Raw genomic sequence first — 23,847 nt, 5'->3', positions numbered from 1 at the left:
CACATCAGAAAGAGACACAATAAAAATCACAGTAAAAATGTTAGAATTCACCACATGATAAAATAACAGGTAGAATGTGCCAAATGCTAATTGATTATTTTTCCAAGTACTTTACCTATGGTATCTAATTTAATCCTCAGAATAATTCCATAAAGTGGAACTACTTACATTTTTAATTCTCTGATGATGATATTGAAGTCTTCAGAGTTGTAATTACTAGTACAACATTGCACACATGTAAGTGTTAGCCTGAGGTCCATCCCCGACTGTATCAATTAACCTCATTCTATTTTATGACTAAAATTCTAGGAAAAATTCCTAGAATTTTTGTGTACACTCATAATATTACATTTTATCTTTGTTAGAAAATAGGGAACTGTAATATGAAAACTTGAAGTTCAGAATCAATGTATACCTCCCTGGTGAAAGGAACTGCTAAAATATAACATTCTTGATTTCTAGGTCAAAATAGCAGAAATCATATTCTATCCCTTCACTCAACACTGCACTGCCTGGGGAGCCTAACTTTGTTTAACACTGTCTTACTGAAAGAATGACCTCCCCAATTCCTGATGGAAACAGACTGCAGGTCTTCTGGACCAATCATTTCCACATTGTAGCTCAAGTAAGTTGTTTACCATTAGAAGTATTTTAATAGTTTTTTATACCCAACATTTTGAGACAAAGGTACTACTTTAAAATGCTATTAAAGCAACACTGATATAAAAATCACCTTTGACCCCAGATAAATAATTTGCCTTTCATGTACCCAAAAATGCAGTCTGACCTATTATTAATGTTAGGAATGAGGGGATAAAAAATCATAGACAAGAAGGCCTAAGCATGAATTAAAGCCTCTCCAACTTGTGAATACAATTGGTTTAAAAAGACATTAAGGGCTGGGAAGGTGGCTCAGTGGTAGAGCGCTTGCCTTGCATGCATGAAGCCCTGGGTTCGATTCCGCAGCACCACATAAGCAAAAAGAAAAAAAAACGCAAGTGGTGCTGTGGCTCAAGTGGAAGACCACTAGCCTTGAACTGAAGAGCTGAGGAAAAGCGCCCAGGCCCAGAGTTCAGGCCCCACTACCAGACTCCCCCACCCCCCAAAAAAAGATATCAATACTACTATATTTGTTCAAAATTTCTTATGATACTGAAGATTCAATTGTAAACTGTTAACACTTGAAAATAATTCATTTTCTTGGGAGTAGGAAACAAAACACAAGGTTAATCCTAATCATATTCAAAGACATTTATTTATACTACAAATTCACTCTCGTAACTACAAAGATTCTAAAAATAACTGAAGCATAGTGTAACGAAGGACATAATTTAACTGCATCGTATACATTCAAAGGACTTTGCTAATAGAAAATAAATTTATACTAATAATTATCTCAGCCAATTCACTTCCATTCTTTTATTCTATATCTTTTATTTTCATAAAAACTGGCTTTTCATAAAATGATGCATAAAAAGCCTATATACCCACTTACATTTTCAGATTTTAACAATGTTTATTTCAGAAATGTCTTTAGCTGTATAGTCAATGAACTGAAATAACACTAAAATATTCAAAGGGTTTTCAGAAATTGCAAGACTCGCTCTGTGATGTTATTTAGATTGGAAAGGATATTCAAAAAGCCTTATTTGTTAAAGTTGTGATAGTTACTCCCACAAAAGTACTATTAATGAAGAAACCTTTGTATGTATAATACAACTTCAAATGCATCCACATGCTTTTTGTTTGTTTTTGCAATGTATATCTAACAAACATATCCACAATACTGATTTTCAGTAAATATGATGGGATATTCAAACCTAAAAATACGGGGTTTATTATCTTAGTGTGAATAGATTCAAACTTACAAAGAAAGTTATTTTCAACAGAAATCCGGAAAGAGTTTATCCACCTTGAGTTTCACAGGAATAACTGGAGAGTAATAACTGTTTGGTCAAGTTGGTCAAAATTACTCTATGAGTATATCTTAAAAGTATATCCAATTTAAGAGGTCAAATACATATTTTGTACTGAGAGTCATATTACAGCAATGACTTACTACATAATTATATGTGTATTTTCTTTCCTAGCATATGCTAAGAGCTTAAAGTGATCTCTTTTATCTAACTTAATGGTGTAAATGCTTTGATTATGATGATGTTATTATTTTACAAATAAAATGTACAGAAGGGTGGTTCCACTGAAATGACAGGACGGAACACTGATAAATAACAATATTGCAACATAGCTCTTTTCAGCCTCACTGTCCACATTGGCAAGCAACATTGCAACCGCACACACACACACACACACACACACACACACACACACACACACACACACACATGTGCGCACATGTACACACACATATACATGAATGCCAAATTCAGGGTTTATTGTACATAAAAGTTCAATTAAAATATTAGTGATTAGAAAAATGATAATTTGACTTATTACAAAATAATACATAATCTAATCACCACGGTTGTTACATTTTACCTGTCTCTCCACATGTGACCACTTAATTTATTTTTAGTTCATTCATTTATTCATCATTCACTAGTTTGTTGCCAATACTGGAGCTTGAACTCAAGGCTTGGCTCTGTCCCAGAATTTGTTATGTTTTTGTTTTAGTTTTCTCAATGCTAGCATTTTACTGCTTATACTACAGGTCCATTTCTAGCTTTTGCTGGTTACTTTCAAACCAGAATCTAATGAACTTTTTTGTCTGGTTTCAAAGCACAGTCATCAGATTTCGTCTTTCTGATTAGGTAGGATTAAAGACCTGAACCACCCGTGTGGATCTTAATTTTTCCTGTACATATGTAATGCACATACTTAGATAGTAATTTAAAACTGAGAGCATAGAAGCAAGATGTACAGTGATGATATTGTCCTGTCAGAAATTCAAGTTAGTAATGTAAATTTATTCTTAAGACCATACACAAAAAATACTTAAGAAGAAACCTGATGTTGTGTGTGTATATGTGCATGTGTGTGTGTGTGTGTGTGTGTGTTTGTGTGTGTGTGTGTGTGTGTGCTGTTGCAATATGTTCCACATATAAGCACTGTGCAGCGGTGTCCAGCCATTCAGTTATTGCATGAATATCTGCCTTGAGATACCAACTCATGGGCAATGTCTAGGTGTCCACTCTAGGCTTCATGATGAAGAGGGGTATACTCATCCTCATCCCTAGTATTCATATAAGTGGCCCTTTTGGAAAGTACTCTCCACACTGTAGTAAGCTGTAAGATAAGCACTCTACCACTGAGCCACCTTCCCAGCCCAAGGATTAAGGTTCTTGCCTGTAATTTGGTCAAAGCTATGTCTCTTTACATAGGCGACTAAAAATGTATTTACTAATTTCAAGTAAATACATAAATTCTATTTCCATCTCTTTTAAAAAATAAAAAAAATTGTTTGCTCTGTAAATTGATTAGATGCATGGATTTTGTGGCTAGCTATGTCATTTCACATATGTATCTCTTTTCCTCTTTCTCTTTCATGGTTCTCATAGACAATATGGTTGCTCCATAATTATCCTAATTTATTTTGCTTTTATATTTTTAGTTTCATCATTTCACTTTCTGCTCTGCCATTTCCCAGAACAGCACCACATAAACAGAAAAATCCAGAAGTGGTTCTGTGGCTCAAGTTGTAGAGCGCTTGCCTTGATTTGAAGAGCTAAAGGAGAGTGCCCAGGCTGAGCTCAGGCCCCACAACTAATTTAAAAAAAGAATCTAAATACTTGATAATTCTACTAACAGATCTGACTGAAATCAGTTGAATCACATTTTTCCTGTACAATGAAGGAATAGGTCCAGGCTAGGAAAGCAGCTACAAAAGGCAGGCAGAATGTATCTGTGACAAAACTTTGTGGAAAATGGAATCGAGGACTACTTACTGGTGATTCACTTGCATTTGAAGCATGAATCAGAACTATTGCTTGCTGATTCTGAACTATTGCTTTGATCATTATATTTTCCAAGAAGAAAAAGTGAAATTTAATTGATAGTAAAGGACTATTAATACATTTTGACTTCTCATTAAGCATCTTCAATAATCAAAATAACTTGAATGCAATAGACAGGCCTATTTTTAGATGAAAACAACTGTCTTTTATAAGATTATTTCTTTGTTGCTTTGTATGTCCCTCCCCCACAGTGTAACCCCCGCTTTCACTATATTTGATGTCAGTATAACATGTGGAGGAGATGGGGACAAACAAGTCGTTTAAGGATTCAGGTGGACCTGTTGCAACAATGAGAAGTACAAAATGTCATGTCAAAACCAAATTTACAATGTCGGTGTGGGGGGGAGGGGGGTATAATTGGGTGGGGGGAGGGGGGAGGCTGGGAAGGGAGGTGAAGGGAAACAAAGCAGGAGGCTGCAATGCTTGGTAAGAAATGTATGCATTATCCTGCCCATGTAATTGTAGCCCCTCTGTACAGTATGTTCTCAAATAAAATAAAATTAAATTAAAAAAAATAAAAATAAAAAAACATAAAAAAACAAGAATTTAGGTAGTCATACCAAGGACTTCTATTTTACTACTGCATTATACATTTTTTCTAATGTTGGATACCAACATTAGAAAGCTACTAGTAAGCTCTTAAAGCCCATATGTTGAATAGTGAGTTCTCTTACACTATAACATGATATTTCCCAAATCATTTACAAAGAAGGCATTGTTTCCTATTTTCTCATTCCTAGAATAAGCTGCACATGAAGACACCAAGGGTCCTCATGTTCAGACAAGGAACAAGATGAAAAAGTGAGGAATGGTATCAATTTCAAGAAAAAAATGGAGTAGGATCCAAGCAAATTTCTTACTATGGTGTGAAGACTACTTTCCAAAAAGGCCACCCAGATGAATACTAGGGATGAGGATGAGCATAGCCCTCTTCATATGGAAGCCTAGAGTGGACATTTAGACATTGTCCATGAGTTGGTAGCTCAAGGCAGATATTCATGCAATAACTCTGAATGGCTGACACCCCTGCACAGTGCTTATATGTGGAATAATACCAGAGTGGCAGATACCAATCCCCAAATTAAAGGCCTCTGGTCCTCCTTGCATGTTGCTGCTGGGAATATAAATCGAAATGATACTCTGTTGAACCATTATATCAAACCAGGTTTGAAGAACAGCTTGGAAGAAACTGCATTTAATATTGCCAAAAGAATAAGTATGTATCACTACCTCTTTGAAGTTGTGGAAGGCTGTACAAATTGTTCTCATAAGTCGTAATGGTTTGGTTAAGTTTATTAAATTTCAAAAATGCCAGTCCATCCTCTGTGGCCCTACACATTTTTTCACAATAAAAAGCAACAGCAATATCTTACTTTTAAAATTCATTTATTCCATGGTATTCTTCCAAGTGAATTGCCTGACTCTGATGTCAAAATGCATTCAAGAGTTTTTTGTATACATCTATAATGATTTCTGCAGAGTTTGTGATTTTTTTTATCAGAAATAATTTTAACTTATCTGTTGAAATGGTGCTTTTGGGAAACAAGTATATCTATGTTTGTACAATATCCATAATCTATTTCATTCGCTCCTAGATATAATACTTTGAATTCTACATTTTTATATAATGTATAGTTTCATTAATAAATGTGTCCTTTCAGATTGCATTCCATATAGAAGAAGTTTAAAATTCCTTTTTATCCTAGGTCCTTATATTATTTTATTTCTTTGGGATTACATGACAATGTTATCTAATTTCAGTTTTGTAATGGTTATGCTATGTAAAGGCCTTTCTAAGGTGAAGATTTAATATACTGATGTCAAACTAACCTTTAATTCTATGAATTACATGTATTGTTACACTTGTATTTTTGTAATCAACTTTTTAATAACTGTTTTTATATTTCTTGCATAAGAAGAATGACAAATATAGAATACTTCACAAATTTTCATATAATCCTTGTGCAAGTGCCATGTTCATCTCTGTGTTATTGTAATTTGGGTAGACCTGCTGCTGAAGCATGAAGTACCCTCTAAATTTAAATACTTAATGATGCAATCTTTATACAGGCATATATCCATGGTTGCCTATTTGTAACAAGGAACACTTATTGTTCCTTAAATTGCGATTGATCTTATTTCTCTAAAATTCTGTGTATAGTGGAAAAGCTTATATCATTTGGTCGATTGCTCATATTTACAATTTTTTTGTCAATGACTATTTTGTCGTTTTCATTTTAAATTTGATCATACTTTGAAGCCTTTAAAGCTAAGTCCAAAGGTGATGGCTTTTCAAGTACTTATTTATCAACTGAGTTAGCTTTGTAGAGCTAATTGATTCAAAGTAAGCCTTGCTTGAGAGCTACTTCTAAACTTCTGCAGCTTAAAATTTCCCAAATTAGGTCTTGCTGGGACAAATGTCTACCTGAACATTTACCCTTCTTCCTTGTAGGAACAGACCAACCAGAATATCTCACCCTGACACCATAGATTGTCTTACTGGAACAAAATTAATCTTAGTTACAAGGGATCATAGAGAGATGAACAGTTCAGACAGAATTGTTCAGAATAGAAGGTATTTTATCAAAATATAATTGTTTATTATACTTATCATTTCAAAAGTAGCTAAAGCCAAGAAGGTGAAAAAATTTTCATATGCATGATTACCTACTGTCCTGGCCTGTCTATCATCCAACCAGGCAGGAACTTACACTACTGACTCTCTATCACCAAATATTTCCATAGCTCCTGGAAAAGTCCATATGTTTCTCCTCGAAATTAGCCCTTAAATTGGTAATGTTTTAATCACAGTGTTTCCTCTTGCCTCTAGGCTGTAAATCTACAAATGGTAAAGCTTTAAGTCTAACTCTACCAAACACTGAGGTGGAGATAATGGAAGAAAACTTTAAAATAGAGTTGCCTTTGATTCCCTAACCACAACACAACAATGCAAAACAATTTTTATATTATATATACTTATATATTTTATATTTATAAATATAAAGTATGTGCTGATTTTAAATTTCACACAATGAATATTACTAGAATTGATAATTTGACAAATATATTGACACTTATTCTGATAAATAGAATGGAATATAAATAATTAGATTTAGGATATATATTAGAATATAAAAAGTATCAATGCAATATCTTCAGTATAAACTTGTGATACGTTCTATGTGTTCGTGATCTTCTGAAATCACATGGTAAAATAACAATATTGTTTTCTGCTAATCTATAACGGATTTTACTCTGATGCTCTGTTTATTGTTTTAACTCGCTGGTCCCAAAGTGTTTTTCTCCATATTTCTGAAGCATTCTTACAGATTATACCCAAATTTTGCTGATATGATGTCTAAAATCTATTATTTTTCTGAAGGACCCACGGATCCGAGGATACCAGTTCCTAGTTATCTGTATCATCAGATAACAAGGGCAAGACTTCTCACATAGGCCCATGCAACATGCCAACAGAAAATAATTGAAGACATCTCAATTTCTCATTTCCTATAATATTTCAGGACCCCACTTCCTTACAAGAATTAGCAGAATTCAATTGTGAAATGCAAGGCAAGTTAAAATGAAAGATGAGATCACAAAATCTGAGAGAAAGTACTATAATTCAAACTTTCAATTTACAGATGATCAGCCCATATGAGTCAACAAAATTACAAATGAACAAGATTATTTTTAATACCCCTCTCCTAATGATTAATGAAAGATTTTAGTGCAGCCAAAAAATAGATTCTGTAATGATAGATCCATAAGTGGCCTAACAAGGCTAGGAATACTTGATTTAGAGGTCAAATATAATTTAGAAAAACATTAATTGAGAAGATCCTTAGTGCTTCAAAACACTGGTACTTCAGTAAAATGAGGTTCTGTAGTATAAAAAAATGTTGTCATTCTCAAACCAAAGATAACCTATATTTAATCTCCTGAAAGTATATTCATTTTCAAATAAACTATTTAAAATCACATTTGCCAAAATAGCACTTGACAAGTAGATGATAGTGACATTACCAGGATTTCAAGTGTAGGGAGCTAGTTACAATAGAGTTGATTTACATACCCAGCACCAATAGCAAACAAGTTCAACCATTCATCAAAGTGTAGAAATAGTACTCCCCACCATTTGTGTTGTTCAGTAGGTGCCTTCCAGAAATGTGTTAAATAGATCAGCCTCCCATATTTCAAACCCAAATATTAGCTAATAAAGTAAATTTTATCACATAAGAAGGTACATTTTAAAAAGTCACTAATAGTTGCCTTATCATGTGTTGTTTTATATTTTCCCTATCTGTCTAACATAGTAAGAAATATGACTTTAAGTTTTGAATATGGGTACTAATGAGAAATGTGACAAAAATAAAATCTGTCATTTATTTGTATCATATTCCTCTAAGTAGTAAATTTTAGTTTTCTTCTTTTTCCAAAACTTATAGGTAGTAGAAAAAATTATCCTATGTAAAATAAAATAATCATACACCATTTTACAAAGCAATTTATAAAAACTGGTAGTTAGAAATACATTCTAAGCCATTTTTAAATTTTCTTGTTGACTAAAGATATAAAATCATGTCTAAATGCTTCACATCTCCAGTCTTGCTAGTTGTTATTGCAGATGAATGAATTATGGAAATATAAGCTGACATCAGTTCAAGTATATGTGGGAGTGAAACTCCATGGAATGTATATAAACGTTTCAAAGTATTAACAGGCAGTTTAACAGAATGACTATCAGGAAATTGAAACCAGAGAGGAACAATAATAAAGAAATAGAATGAATGAAAAATGGAACACGGGGCAAGTACAGCTAGAATACTCAATGTACATATGTAATGAAGGAAGTGCTAAATCTGAATTCAATCTTGGAGAAAGAGTTGGTTGACATTGATAGAAGGAGTGACTCTGATCCAGGAGCATTAGACAATCAGATGGACATATTTAATTGTAAACACTTGTACAACCTTTTGAAATTCAGTTAAAAAAACAACAAACAAAAACACACAAAAATGACAACCAAACAGCAATCTCTAGAGAGTATGAATATGACCTCTCAAAATTTTAAGCAGTTAATGAAGGGCAGTCTTTGGAAAAGCAAACAATCTGTTCAAAGAGGGCAGTTTGGGGTAGGGGAGAATTTTGACCAGATTTAGAAAGATTGTCTAAGGTTATAAATCACCTATATCTTCTGCAAATATTTTCTTCTGCGAGTGCTCTTTGTCTGAACTGGATACTCCAGTCCTGAGTCACACTTGATAGCTTGTGAAGACAGAATGGAAGAAACAAGATCAAGAACCTATTTCTCCACTGGAGAGAAAACAGTCCTCTCTGTTTTCTCTCAATCTCCTCACTACTCCATTTTCATACTTTTAACAACGTCAAGTAATTTTGAATTATATCTTTCCTTCTTTGTTCTCACAAAGTAATTGTTCAAAATAATTCATTAAATATTATTTGCCATTATTTTCTATCATGCTGTTTACTTGTTCAAGCGAGTCCATTAAACTTCCCCTTTTCATTTGGTTGCCACGAAAATCCAACAACTATGTTAATGCGGACCAACGCTAATGCAAAACTTTGTCTCCAAAAATCCAGTCCAAGAACCTATAATCACAAATATTTAGCTATAATTTTTCTTTTTTTTTACCTTGAAATCTTCTTGTGTCTAAAGTGCCCGCAAAAATAAGTATTCCACCACTTTTTGGTTCAATCACTTCTAACCTCAAAGATATTTTGCTAACAAGATGCTTAGAGGAATCCTAAGAATACTCCACTTTTATCTTCTCTCTTAAAACTTTTATCTTCTCTCGTAAGAATCTCCTTAGATACCATATCAGGAACAGTGAAGTTATTCTTTGCAAAATTATTTCAATAGGTTATTTTCCTCTTGGTCTTGTATTTGCTCAACAAGATGTATGAGAAGAATAGAGTTAAATCACCAATTCCTTGGATGATATTGTCTGTTACAAAGGACAATACTTCTATGTCCTACTTCTATGTCCTCTTCTTAGCTCTTGCCTGATTTCCAATTAATCACAGGTTATTGGCTTCAATTCTAGAGAAGCTGAAGCACCATAAGGCTTCCCCCACTGCTACATCTTCATGGTTTCTCTTTGAAAACTCTTTTATTTGGAGGTGGAATTTATTTTCATGTCTTCATTCAATTTATTCTGCATTATACTGAACCAAATAAGCTCTGTAAAATTACTTTAGGTAGCAAAAAGATTAACACAATCTATATCACTATATAGAATAGTTTTGGCCCCCTCCATTGCTGAAACCAAAACGCTTAGCTAGGTCTTCTAATATCGTGTTTTCTTACCTTTTCTATTTGCTCTAATCTTTTCTGATCCCCGATCTTTTGGGCTTATGAAATAGGAGAAGTTTTCACTATCTCATGTTAATAAGGATATTATATTTTTGAGCTACTTAGAAATGTGAAATCATTAAAGTATCCAATCAGATTTTTTTCTGTGTTTCAGTGCTTCACGTGCAAAGACATTGTGGAAAGTATTAAAACAGAGAAGTGTAAACTCAATACGTTCTTTCATTGTGCAGGACACTTTCTCCCTAAATATTTTGACCCAAATAAGCTTTTTAAGAGAATTACTGTTTAGTAATTAAAGGTCAATTCACAAATTTTGATGTCTTATTTTAAAAAAAACTTTGAATTTAAATTCCACTACAACCTTGTTTCACACAGTAAGAGTATATTTCCTGGGTAAGGACAATTCTCATGGGAACCTATACAGGATTTACAGCAAGGTTTGAGAGGTTTGTTTGTTTACTGTGAAAATGAGCCACCTTACCCACATTGCTCCCTCTCAGCTAAGTCTCCATGGATTTCTTTGCATGAAAGCCTATTTTCCCAGGAAATTTTAAATTTTCTGAATAGGCTAAGTTAAAAGTTAGAACAATTAAAATTTACCTGTCATAATTTTAAAACACTTTTGAAATTCCTTTATCAGAATCTCAAATTTACCAATCCTAATTCCACGTTTATCATCAAAAACAGTTAACATGTTGTTTTCATGATATAGTATCCATGAAACTATTATTTTCCAGTGGCTTTGTTACTCATATATATGAAGGTATAAGCTGATGCGGAGCAAAATGAACTCCAAGATATGTAAAGAGATATTTATTTGCAGTTGTTGTTTTTAATGTACTATGTGATTTCTATTTTCCTTGGGTTTTTCCCCTATGGTATAACTCCTACTGTGTTTGATTTTGGTACCCTGTGTATTGTGTATACATTTACCTTAATTAGGGAAGGGAAGAGAAACAACAAAATGGCGAGATAAAGGACAAAAAGCAAACCAATGCAATAGCAATACTCAGAAGACAATATGTTGGAAATGTACATTACAACCTGTGAGGGGTTTGGGTGTGAAGGAAAAACGTGAGAAAAAATGAGAGAGGGCATAACAAGTTTGAAAAGTTATGTATTCACTGCCTTACAATTGCTAACCCACATCACTTTCACATTAAAATTAAATTTAAAAAATAAGCTGCATGAAATAAAATTTCACTGTATTGGTATAGTAAATATTATTCTTTATGTAGTAACTTTCTAAAAATTCAGTGTTATTTGGCATATAATTTGAATTAATTACCCCTTCTTTATCAGAGGCCATCAACTTGAATGTTATCCAACTAGAAAATTTTTTCACAATATACTTGCCAATATTTTCAAAAAAGAATAAATTAGTACTTTCTCATACTAAAACCGGAAAACATTTAATTCTATGGAAACCCATAACTTTTAAAAGTAAATAAGTTGTTAAGAGGACAGAATATGTGTGTTCTTCAAAATTCCTATGACTAATAACTACTCACTTTCAAATTCTCAACATTCCATACCTGAGAGATTCAAAATAGTTCCTGTTTCCATGTTATGTAATTCTGCAATAGATGCATTTTCCAATGGGGTGTTACAGATTGAGAAGTGAACAGAAAAATAGCCACATTCTGGTATAGGATAAAACTATAAAGCACCGGTTATAATTAATTCTTCAAGAGTAAGCAATTTTTTTTATCAGATTAAGCTATTATTTCTATGAACATCAATCCCAAAATTTATGCCATAAAGTCATCCTAGACCAACAGTTTCCAACTTGTAGGGTGCACCTCAAAATTCCCTTAATTCACATCACAAATAGATTATCTGTATTGGGAAAAATATTACACCTTGCTAATGTGGTGCCCTCCATGTTCCGGAAAGAACACCACAACATACTGGGTTGCATCATTTTTCCTCCACTGGTATTCTTGCAAATATTATTTATATTTATACTTTTTTACTATCATAGATATTCAGGATGCTAAAGATTGGAAGATTACAGTTCAAAGCCCACCCAGGCAGGAAGGTTCCCTAGATTCTTATCTCCAATAAACTTCTCAGCAAAAGCCAGACACAAGTGGTACTGAGGTTGAAGTGGTAGGGCACAAGCCTTTAGCTTAACAGGCTCAGACACAGTGTCCAGGTCCAGAGTTCAAGCCCTATGACAAAGCAATAAAACAAAAACAAAAATAAAAACAAACCCAAATCCTAGCATTTTTCTCACTGTATACAGAGGCACGTAATTAAGGAAATTGCTTCCTGGGTTACATACAGGTAGAAGAAAGAAGATGTCACACAATTATTCTCTTCATACCATGTTATATTAAAGCCTCAAAAATTGCTTTTTCTAAATTTATAAATTAATATCATCAATTTCTTGGCAACTCTGTCTAAATTATTCACATTATCATTTTCTACATGAAGTTAGAATTATCTATTAACTGAGTTCTAATTATAACTCGCTTGAAACAATATGCTAGGTAAATAGAATGCAAGAAACATCTGTAAATTTGTCAATTAAACCCTCTACCTAAAAAGAATTTTGTAGTATCCTATAGAATATGAAATTACAAATGAAACCAAAGTATTTTTTGAAGTCTAAACTCCAATTTAGCAAGATCTATAAAGACCTACATTAGGTAATCTTTGCTATTCCTCCAGGCTTAAGCTTTTGTAATCCTTCATCCTTTCCTTGGAATCTAACAGAATGATGATTACTTCCTTTTTCAAATTTTGGATGGGAATCATGAACCACTTTGCATCTAGGAATGTTCTGTAATGAAGAGCGCATTTAAAACACAACTGAGGAGGGGCTGGGAAGGTGGCTTAGTGGTAGAGCACTTGCCTCGAATGCATGAAGCCCTGGGTTCAATTCCTCAGCACAACATAAGGAAAAAGGAAAAAAAGCTGGAAGTGGCGCTGTGGCTCAAGTGGTAGAGTGCTAGCCTTGAGCTCAAGAGATGAGGGACAGTGCCCAGGCCCAGAGTTCAGGCCCCACAACCGGAACCAAAAAAAAAAAAAAAAAAAAGAGTAAAAAAATAAAAAATAAAATAAAACAAAACTGAGGATTAGTTGTATTTCAATAGAAAACTTGGCTTCTCAAAACATAATGAAAAAATTAGCCCAAATTTCCAACTGTGTATTCCTTTCTTGTTTTGTTTGTTTCATTAAGACAAAATTATACTACCTGGTCCAGCGAAGTTCTCAGTAGTAATTCCAGTCTCTAATCTCCTGTCAGTTTGGGTGCTAGAATTCAAGGCTTATATCACATTGCCCCACCATAGTTTCTTGGTTTATTTCTTTATCTGTTTGTTTGTTTGTTTATTTATTTTGGGGTCCAGTAATGGGGCCTGAAATTTGGGCCTGAATGCTGTCCCTCAGCTCTTCAGCTCAAGGCAAGTGCTCTACTACTTGAGCCACAGAGCCACTTCTGGCTTTTTTCTTTTTGCTTATGTGGTGCTGAGCAATCAAACCCAGGGCTTCATGCATGCAAGGCAAGCACTCTACCACTGAGCCACCTTCCCAGCCCCTTCTTGGTTTATTTAATCTAGATACAGACTATCAATTCTGAACTTTTCCAGTGATATTATCCACTAGACTTCTCAGACTGTTCATGCACTATTTTCAAAGATGTTCTAACATTTGACACAGGGTATGAACATTTTCAAATGCACCTGCCGGGTCTCTGATTCATTCCTCCATGGATCCTATCCCTTTAATATTGATTACTTGACTCTCTTACTATCTCTGGTCCCTACTTATGTAATATTCTCAAACTTTTTTGAAGAAAGTTCACTTTAGTATTTTAATTTTAAAAATTAATTTCTAATTTTAAAAATTACCACTTGATTCTAGTCTCACTCAGGACATACTTTCTATTATTTTCTAACTTTTCTACATATTCTGAGAGTTGCTTCATTTGTGTATATGTGTGTGCACATATAAGTGCCTCTGTGTGTATGTGTATGTTTATATGTATGTATGCAAAAGCCTCAAGCTCTTATTCATCATTCTTGCTCATGACTGTTATTCCATCACCTGAGCCATTCTTCCAATCTAGCTTTTGGCTGGTTAATTACAGATAGTGTCTCAAACACTGTTCCGCCCAGGCTGGATACAATCTGAACTTCCCAGACTCCTTTACATACTTAGGTTTCATTTATCCAGTAGAAACAACTTTTAAACTACAAACATTTTTGTGAGTGTAAAGTCTAAGCTGTAACCCAGATTTTTAACTCAAGAATTCATATAAAGATAGATGAACATACACATTACATATGTTGAATGTACACGGTTAGAAATGTGATCTTAAGCTGGGTGGTGGTGAGATCTGAGGATTGGGGTTCAAAGCCAGCCCAGGTAGGAAAGTCCAGGAGACTCTTTTCTCCAATTTACTGCAAGAAAACTGGAAGCCGCACTGTGGATAAAGTGGTAGAGCATTAGCCTTGAGCGGAATAGCAGAGGGACAGTGCCCAGGCCCAGAATTCAAGTGCCAAGACCACCACCAACAAAAAATATATAAGTAAAGGAAAGAAAAAAATGTGATCTTATCCACCAGTTGATGGCTAGTATAATCCCTGCTCTCTCAAGATGGAATTTTTTCCTTATTAAATCCATATCTGACTTGCATTGGAAACAGAATTATTCTTCCATTCTAATTTCTACAAAGTTGTGTCATTAGCAAGCGTGATTAGGAAGGGAGTGGCCTCATACTTCGGGTTCCACGTAGGAGTAATGCTTTCTCTATATCACTCTCATAAATCTACATATTGGACTTGGCTTTATTGTTTCAATGTGGTCTTATTTGTAGAGTCTTCTATAGTGTATTGAACCTTTATACTTAAACACAGAATTTCTCTTTCTCTTATTATTGCTATAGTTAACACGAGTTAACAAATTCATGTACACTTGGGAAATAATGTGCAGCACATATACTCACAAAAAAAATGATCTAGGAACCTTCTTCCTCTTTAAAATGCGCCTTAATTTACAGAGAATTTACAAATTTTGAATTCAATATACTCATGAATAATGTATTTATAAGAAATATAAATTTCATATTTTCTCTTTACTAAGTTGTCTCTGAAATACGTGTTACATCAGGTCCAAATGTGTTCTTGTATTATTTCGGTGAAGCCAGAAATCATTCATTATACCTCAAGCAGCACCATAGATTGTTCCTGGAAGTAACTGTTACTGGATATGGAAACTGATCCCAGTAGAGGAATGGAACATAGAGTATTGACAAAGTTCAAGTTAACTTGTGCTTTCCTTTATACTGTAAATGAAGAGAATCTGAAAGCTTGAAGGAAACTTTGTCCCTGAATTTTTCTAGTGTGTTTTTACTTATATATAATTTTTCTGTAAACTTCTAGTTGAGAGTATTACAAAAAGATATAATGTGCCATTTGATGGCCAGCATAGAACAAAAAGAAATAACATTGTTTTAAATATGTTCTTCTTCAGGGGCTGGGAAGTTGGCTCTGTGTTAGTGCACTTGCCTTGCATGCCTGAGGCCCTGGGTAAACTTCCTCAGCACCACATAAGCAAAAATAAGCCAGAAGTGGTGCTGTGGCTCAAGTAGTAGAGCGCTAGCCTTGAGTTGAAGAGCTGAGGTAAAGCGCCCAGGCCCAGAGTTCAGGCCCAAGACTGGACCCCCCCCCAAAAAAAATTCTACTGCAATGAAACAAAGACATGGATGTTTTATAGTGTTTTTTGGATGGATATTTCACCCCGAGATGATTCTTTTGTTGCAGAAGTCAGTTATCAATTACTTTAGTTTGGTCCTGAGTTCTCCAGAGCAATAAGGATTCCAAAAAAGCATCCAGTGAGTATGATCAGCAAAAGGAGCCATTTCTCAGACCAATACTCCTTTAAGGAGGGTCCAATGAAATATCTGTTTTTTTGTTTGCTTTTGTGTTTAGCTTGTGTTGGTTCTGAGGCTTGAAGCCAGAGGCTGAACCCTGTCCCTGAACAGTTTTCTTTCCTGCTCACCTACCCCCAAAGCTAGTACTCTACTGCTTGAACCAAAACTCCACTTCTGGCTTTTTTGCTGTGTAATTACAAATAAGAGTTTGACAGCCTCTCCTGCCTGGTTTGGCTTTAAACTAAGATAGTAAGAAAGCCAAGTGACATCAACTGTATAGACTTCTCTTTTCAAACGAGAAATATTAGATGAAGTTTATTGTAAAGCTAATATTTTACAAGTTTTTTTCTTTCTTTATTATTGTGAGCATAACGTATAGAGGAGTTACAATTACATGGGCAAGATAACGAGTACATTTCTTATCAATCATTGTTGCCTCCTCTTTGTTTCCTCTTCCCATCCCTTCCCATATTCCCCCCTCCCCAAACCCGATCCTCCCCCCCACCAATGTTGTAAAGTTCGTTTTTCGACATAATGACTTGTAAATCTCATTGTTGAAATGGGTCCACCTGTATCCCTAGTTAAATGATTTGTTTTTAGAGCATATGTCCAGAAAAGAATCCATAACATAACTCAGCAAAAGTAGGTGCACTGAATCATTTTGGAATTTTTTTGTTTGGGAAGATTATTGAACTTGTCATTCCTTTTGGGGAAACTTAAAGTCATATTTCACCTTTTTGTTGGTTGTGGGGCTTGAACTCTGATCCTGGGTGCTAAGCTAGAACATGACCTCCGGGTTTCTTGTGGTTAAGTGAAGGTTAGGGTCTCGTGGACTTTCCTGACCAGGCTGGCTTTGAACCACAATCCTCTGGTCTCAACCTCCTGAGTAGCTAGGATGACAGGAGTAAACCACCAGCACCTGGCTCATAGTTGCATTTATGTGCACTGAATGACACTGTGTAGAAAAAGAATGGAAATTTTAACCAAATGATATTGCAGCAATTCAGAAAAATTGAAGTAGCAATAAATATGTCCTCCTTTCCATTTTGTTACATTAATGACTGATGAGCTATGGGACCCTTACATTAGCATCCTGTGCCATCTGTATAGGTGTATTTAGTATCAGGAAATGTTCATAGAGAAATATAGACAGAATAAGATTTTTAGAAAGCAAAGGAGATAAGGTATGAAAGAATAGCTTAGAAGGAGATACATTTATCACACAGAGATTAAGAGCTAGCCTAAGAGATTTAGAATGCTAAAGGCAATGAGGAACAGCCTAGCTAACAATTAGTTCTACAATAACCAAAAATGGTTCTCAAGAACAGTTTCTGGTATACCATAATTACTATCATTTATTCCTTCTATCTGGAGTTATTCCTTATTTTCTTTCACAACTATTAATTAACCTCTGCATTTTTGGTGCCATAACTGTCCAAAAAGATTTCAAAATCACACATAGCCTACCATTCCCTTTGTGATTAACAGTGACGACACAAATCCTGGAATGGTTGAATTTCCAGAATTAAACGTTACCTGACATCTAAGCACATCCCTGGCATTAATTGCTGTGACTTAATGAACAAGATTTTTTCAACACAGTATCCTCATATAAGTAAAGGACATGAATTAGGAACTGTTGTCAGGGGTCAGTATGGAAGGAGCAATTATATATTCCAAGTGTGGGTTATTTATTTTGCATTTACTAACTGAATGTTTTTGTGTTCTTTTGATTTGATTTGTTTTTGTTCTTTTTGCCAGTAGAGGGGCATAAACTCAGGGGTAGGGAATTTTCCTGAGCTTTTTTTCTCTTGCTCAATGCTAGCTCTCTATCATTTGAGGCACAGCACCACTTCCAGTGGTTTTGTGTGTGTGTATGTGTTACTAAGGAATTGAACCCAGGGTTTCATGGATGCTAGGCAAACACCGTACCATGAAGCCACATTCCCGGAGCCCTAAATAACTTTCTTAAGATGGCATTACATTTTCATTCTGTAAATACATATCATAATTTTGGCCAGGTGCTAGAAAATGTTGTAGAAAGCAATGCAATACAATAAGTCTAGTAAGGCTGGATGGACAATGAATAACTGTTACCGTCTATCCAGGTAACAGAAGGGCTTATCTCATGGAGCTGTTTCAACAAGCTGAGGAGACAGCTCCTGACCCACAGCCAACCTCCAGAATGAGAGGGCCAACCTTGGGTTCCAGCCACATGGGGATGCTGGGCCCCCTCCTCCAGCACCCATTTGACCAGTTCTTGTGAAAGAGAGAGAGAAAAAAAGTCAGAATTACAATTAAGTCTGGTGCCAGTGGCTCAGAATTCTAATCCTAACTACACAGGACGCTGAGATATGAGGATCATGGTTCATAACCAGCCCAGGCAGGAACGTCTGTGAGACTCTTATCTCCAAAGAACCACCAGAAAATCAAAAGTAGTGTTGTGGGCACAAGTGGTAGAACACTAGCCTTTTGCTGAGGCTTTTGGGAACATCGCCCATGCCTAGAGTTCTAGCCCCACGACTGACAAGAAGTGGACTTCCTACCACAAGAAGCGGACTGAATAGCACCCATTGTCCTAGGGAGCATTTTAGCAAAGTCAGGCAGAGCTTCCTCTGAAGTTGAAGTCATAAGTAGGTCACCTGGCTTCTCTCTGCCTTGGTATCTCCAGCTGCAAAACTCAACACAGTGAAGGATCCTCTTCCTCATGGGGATAGGGTAATGATGAGAGAGAGCCATGTTTTGTTTCATAATCCCACATCTGTTGCACAATTAATAACAGGCCCTGCCTGAGCCCTTTCTGGCTATCTTCCTGTCATTTCCTCACAGAATTGCCGAGAACCTTATCTGAAGACTACTCCCTCTGTTCCTAGCCATGCTCCAGAGATCCCTCTGTATAAATCCCTTGTTTCCTCACAACTGTGCTGTGAGGAGAATGAGGTCTGATTGTTACGAACCGACCCAGACCTTCACCAGTGGTTCAAGAATCGTCTGCTGTGATTTTTCTGCTTGCTCAAACTGACTTAAGAAATCATTAAACCACAGGAAAATCAAACACAAGTAGACCAGAGTCTCCAACAAGAGACAGGTTAAGAACACAAGGGAGATACAGGATTTTCCCATCCCCCACAAAAAAATCAAAGAACTCTTTTTTTGTACCTTTTACAATTTTTTTCTAAAAGTTTTTTTTTAATTTTTAATTTTTTACTTTAATTTTTTTCTATTAATTTTTTTCTTCCTCTCATAATTTTATCACTTTTCAGAAACATTGAAGTAATACCTTGCATTCTCTCAGGCCACAAGGGAAAAAAATTAAAACTCAAAAGGAAAAGCCACCAGAGAAAATCCTGTAACACACTGGAACAACACACTGCTGAATCACGAGTGGGTCATTGAAGAGATTAGAAAAGAAATTCAAATGTTGATGAAAACACAAATTACCAGCTCCTTTGGGACACAGCAAAGGCAGTACTCACAGGCAACTTTATAGCTGTGAGTTCATACATCAACGAATTGGAGAGATCTGAAACCAACCATTTAATATGACATCTGAGTCTCCTTGAAAAAGAGCAGCAAGATGATCCCCAATCCAGTAGATGGTAAGAAATAATTAAAATTAAATCATAATTAAATGAATTAGAATCCAAAAAAAATCATAGAAAGAATCAACAAAGATTTGTTACTTCCAAAAAATTAACAAAATTGAAAGACTCTTAGAAAATCTTATAAGAAAAAGAAGAGAACACACCCAAATAAATAAACTCAGAGATGAGAATGGAAACATTACCACAGAAACAACCAAGATTCTGAATATTATAAGGGAATACTTCTCAAAACTTTATGCTAATAAGTTTGAGAACTTGGCAGAAATGGACCTTTTCCTAGCAATATTGACATGCCAAAACTAAACCAAGATGAGTTATACCATCCTAACAGGCCCATATCAAGCATTGAAATAGAAACATCAATAACACACCTTCCATCTAAGAAAAGCCCAGGACCAGGTGGCTTTACAGCATAATTCTATAAGCCCTTGAAAACACAGCTCATACCAATACTCCTCCAAATCTTCAATGAAATTGAAAGAGAAAGTTCACTACTGAACTCATTCTATGAAGCCATAATAACCCTCATGCCCAAACCAGGCAGGGACACATCACAGAAAGATAACTATAGACCCATTTATTTGATGAACATTGATACAAAACTTCTCAACAAAATGTTGGCCAATCAAATTCAACAATTCATCCAAAAAATTCTACACCTTGATCAAACAGGATTCATTTCAGGGATGCAAAGCTGGGTCAATATACGCAAATCAATTAATATAATTCATCACATCAACAGGAGCAAAGATAACAACCACCTGGTTATCTCAATAGATGCAGGAAAAGCAATTGACAAGATCCAACGCCCCTTTATGATGATGGTTATGGAAAAATTAGGAATCCATGGAACTTTCCTCAATGCAATAAAGACTATATATGACAAACCTACAGCCAGCATTATACTTAATGGTGAAAAACTAAAGCCATTTCCTCTTAACTCAGGAATGAGACAAGAAGGTCCACTCTCACCACTTCTCTTCAATCTAATATTAGAATGCCTAGCTACAGGAATAAGACGAGATGCAAACATAAAGGGATCCAAATAGGGAAAGAAGAAGTGAAACTCTCCCTCTTTGCAGATGTCATGATCTTGTATTTAAAGAATCCAATATACTCCACTCCCAAATTACTCAAGCTGATTCAAAACTTTGGCAAAGTATCAGGGTATAAAATTAACCCCTCAAAATCAATGGCTTTTCTGTATACCAACAATGAGAAAAGTGTGGCTGAAATTAGGAAAGCATCTACATTCGTAATATCCCCACAAAAAATAAAATACCTAGGAATTAACTTAACCAAAGAAGTGAAGGAACTCTATGATGAAAATTTTAAAAACCTGAAAAAGGAAATCAAAAGAGATCTTAAAAAGTGGCAAAAACTCCCATGCTCATGGATTGGAAAGATAAACATCGTGAAAACTGCAATCCTTCCCAAGGCTCTCTACAAATTCAGTGCGATACCTATCAATATTCCAACCTCATTCTTCAAAGAAAGAGAAGAGGCAATCTAATAATTCATAGAGGATAATAAAAGACCCCGAATAGCAAAACGATCCTCAACAGAAAAAACTGTGCTTGAGGAATATCATACCAAATTTCAAACTCTACTACAAAGCAATTGTAATCAAAACAGCTTGGTACTGACATAAGAACAGACCTCAGGACCAATGGAATACAATTGAAAACCCCGAAATGAACCTACAGACATATAGCCAACTACCCTTCAATAAGGGAGCTAAAATAATAGAATGGAGGAAAGACAGCCTCTTCAGTAAAGGGTGCTGGAAAATTTGGTTAACTACTTATAGAAAACTAAAGTTAGATCCGAATATATCACCCTGCACCAGAATCAACTCCAAATAGATCAAAAACCTCGGAGACAAATCAGACACTCTGAAAACATTGCAGGATGGAATAGGAGAAATCCTAGGTCTCCTTGGCACAGGTTGAATTTTTTTAATAGAGACCCAGAAACACAAGAAATCAAAGAAAGGTTGGACAAATGGGATTGCACAAAGTTGCAGAGCTTCTGCATGGCAAAGGACATAGTTAGCAAGATCAATAGAAAGCCCACGGATTGGGAGAAAATCTTCACTAGCCATACTAGAGACAAGGGTCTCATATCTAAAATATACTTGGAACTCAAAAAATTAAATCCCCCAACAACAAATCCTCAAAGAAACAACTGCCCAATAAATAAGGCTAAAGCCTTAAATAGAAACTTCTCTGAAGAGGAAAGAAGGATGGTCAATAGACAAATGAAGAAATGCTCAACCTCTCTAGCCATAAAAGAAATGCAAATCAAAACAACATCGAGATACCACCTCACCCCAGTTAGAATGGCTATAATGAAGAACTCTGATAACAGATTCTGGAGGGGATGTGGACAGAAGGGAACCTTACTTCATTGTTGGTGAGAGTGTAAATTTGTTCAACCTCTTTTGAAAGCTCTATGGAGGTTCCTCAAAGCACTCAACATAGAGCTCCCCTATGATCCAGCAATCCCACTTTTGGGCACTTACCCAAATATTTACAAAGAAGACCACACTAAAGCTACCAGCACAACTATGTTTATTGCAGCCTTTTTTACCATAGCTAAGATATGGAAGCAACCCAGATGCCCTTCGGTAGATGAATGGATCAAAAAATTGGGTTATATATACACAATGGAATTCTAAGGCTCCATCAGAATGAATGACATTGCTCTATTTGTTAGGACATGGAAAGACTTGGAAAATATTATATTAAGTGAAGTAAGCCAGAACCACAGAAAGATAGGTCCCATGGTTTCCCTTATTTGCAATAACTAGTATATATCTGAGTCAAGCATAAAAGTTCAGATAAATACATATCAGTGAAAAGAACCCTAAGATATCTATTCAATTTTTTTTCTTTCATACGATTCTTTCTAGTACATTCATAAGATTTATTTATTTGTTGCTTTTTATATCCCTCCCCCACGGTATAATCCCTGCTTTCACTGTATTTGATGTTGTTATAATTTATGGAGGGGAAGGGAAAAAACAAATCGTTGAAATAGGGATTAAAGTTGGACCTATTGCAACAATGAGACATAGAAGTGGTATGTAGAAAATGAACTTGACAACTCTGGTAGGGGGAGGGGGAGGATCGGAAAGGGGGTGGGGGAAGGATGGGATGGGAAGGGGAAACAAAAGAGGAGGCTACAATGCTTGATAAGATATGTCCTCATAACTTGCCCATGTAATTTGAACCCCTCTGGACAGTATTTTCACAATTAAAAAAAAAACTCGGCTGCTGTGGAGTAAATGTTTGAGATAATCCATCTAAATTGATGACTGTGCATGTTGCTACATGTCTACCACCCCAACTACAGATGACCAGGCCCGGTGGAGCATACCTGTCACAGATAGGAGGACATCAATCCAGCCCAGCCAGAGCATATAGAGGCTCTGTTTTAGAAATGCCCAAAACAGAAAGGTGGCTCCTCAGAGCCAGGGAGAGGAAACAAATAGCGGGTCTTGGTGCCCTCAGAGGGGTGTCTGACCCAGTGTAGGGGTGGTTTTGGGGCAGCCACTCACATGTGCTCCTGGGGGAAGTTGCTTGAGGCTGCTCCAGGTGGGGCGAATGGGAATGGCAGTGGCATTGCAGACACATGTCCTCAGAGAACCAAGGCCTTTGACCAAGTTGGGGCTTTACACAGCCTGGCAGGGTGCCATTGCCTGGTTTGAAATTCTGAACCTTGGGAAGGCGGGGGGCGGGGGGCTGGGGACTAGGCAGGCATCTCAATTTCCTTCTCTATTCCAGTCGCCTTGAGGCTCTTCTCACCACTCAACCATCTATACCTTCCTCAACTGCTGGTAGTGTTGTAAACTAACAGAGGGAATCCTGGTGCTACCAGGCAGCATGGAATGTGGGCGTGGCCGCCATTCTTGTATCTCATTGGTCAGAAAGAACAATGAAAGAATGGGGGTGTGGCCAGAATCCTGTGATGCAAACAGCATGGGCGGAGTCAAGAAGATAGCAGCTCCCCCAGCCCTTTTCCCAGGGAACAATGTCCAATTCAGTT

General features: G+C 35.9%; 1 long non-coding RNA gene and 1 pseudogene across 1 annotated transcript in view; both read right to left on the bottom strand.

Annotated features, from left to right (window-relative positions):
- LOC138822096 (uncharacterized) overlaps positions 1 to 23,645 on the bottom strand; it is a 47,717-nt gene extending 24,072 nt beyond the window's left edge. The window contains exon 1 of the long non-coding RNA XR_011370346.1: positions 23,360 to 23,645. This is a non-coding gene — a long non-coding RNA (uncharacterized lncRNA). The remainder of the gene's footprint in view (positions 1 to 23,359) is intronic.
- LOC138822098 (U6 spliceosomal RNA) lies at positions 5,898 to 5,997 on the bottom strand (annotated as a pseudogene).
- Positions 23,646 to 23,847: the final 202 nt, after the last annotated feature.

Source organism: Dipodomys merriami, unplaced genomic scaffold, assembly GCF_024711535.1.
Source record: "Dipodomys merriami isolate MVZ:Mamm:240054 unplaced genomic scaffold, mDipMer1.0.p SCAF_987, whole genome shotgun sequence".
Classification (NCBI taxonomy): Eukaryota; Metazoa; Chordata; class Mammalia; order Rodentia; family Heteromyidae; genus Dipodomys; species Dipodomys merriami.
The sequence above is the reverse complement of the archived record's forward strand: the minus strand, read 5'-3'. Positions and strand labels throughout refer to the sequence as shown.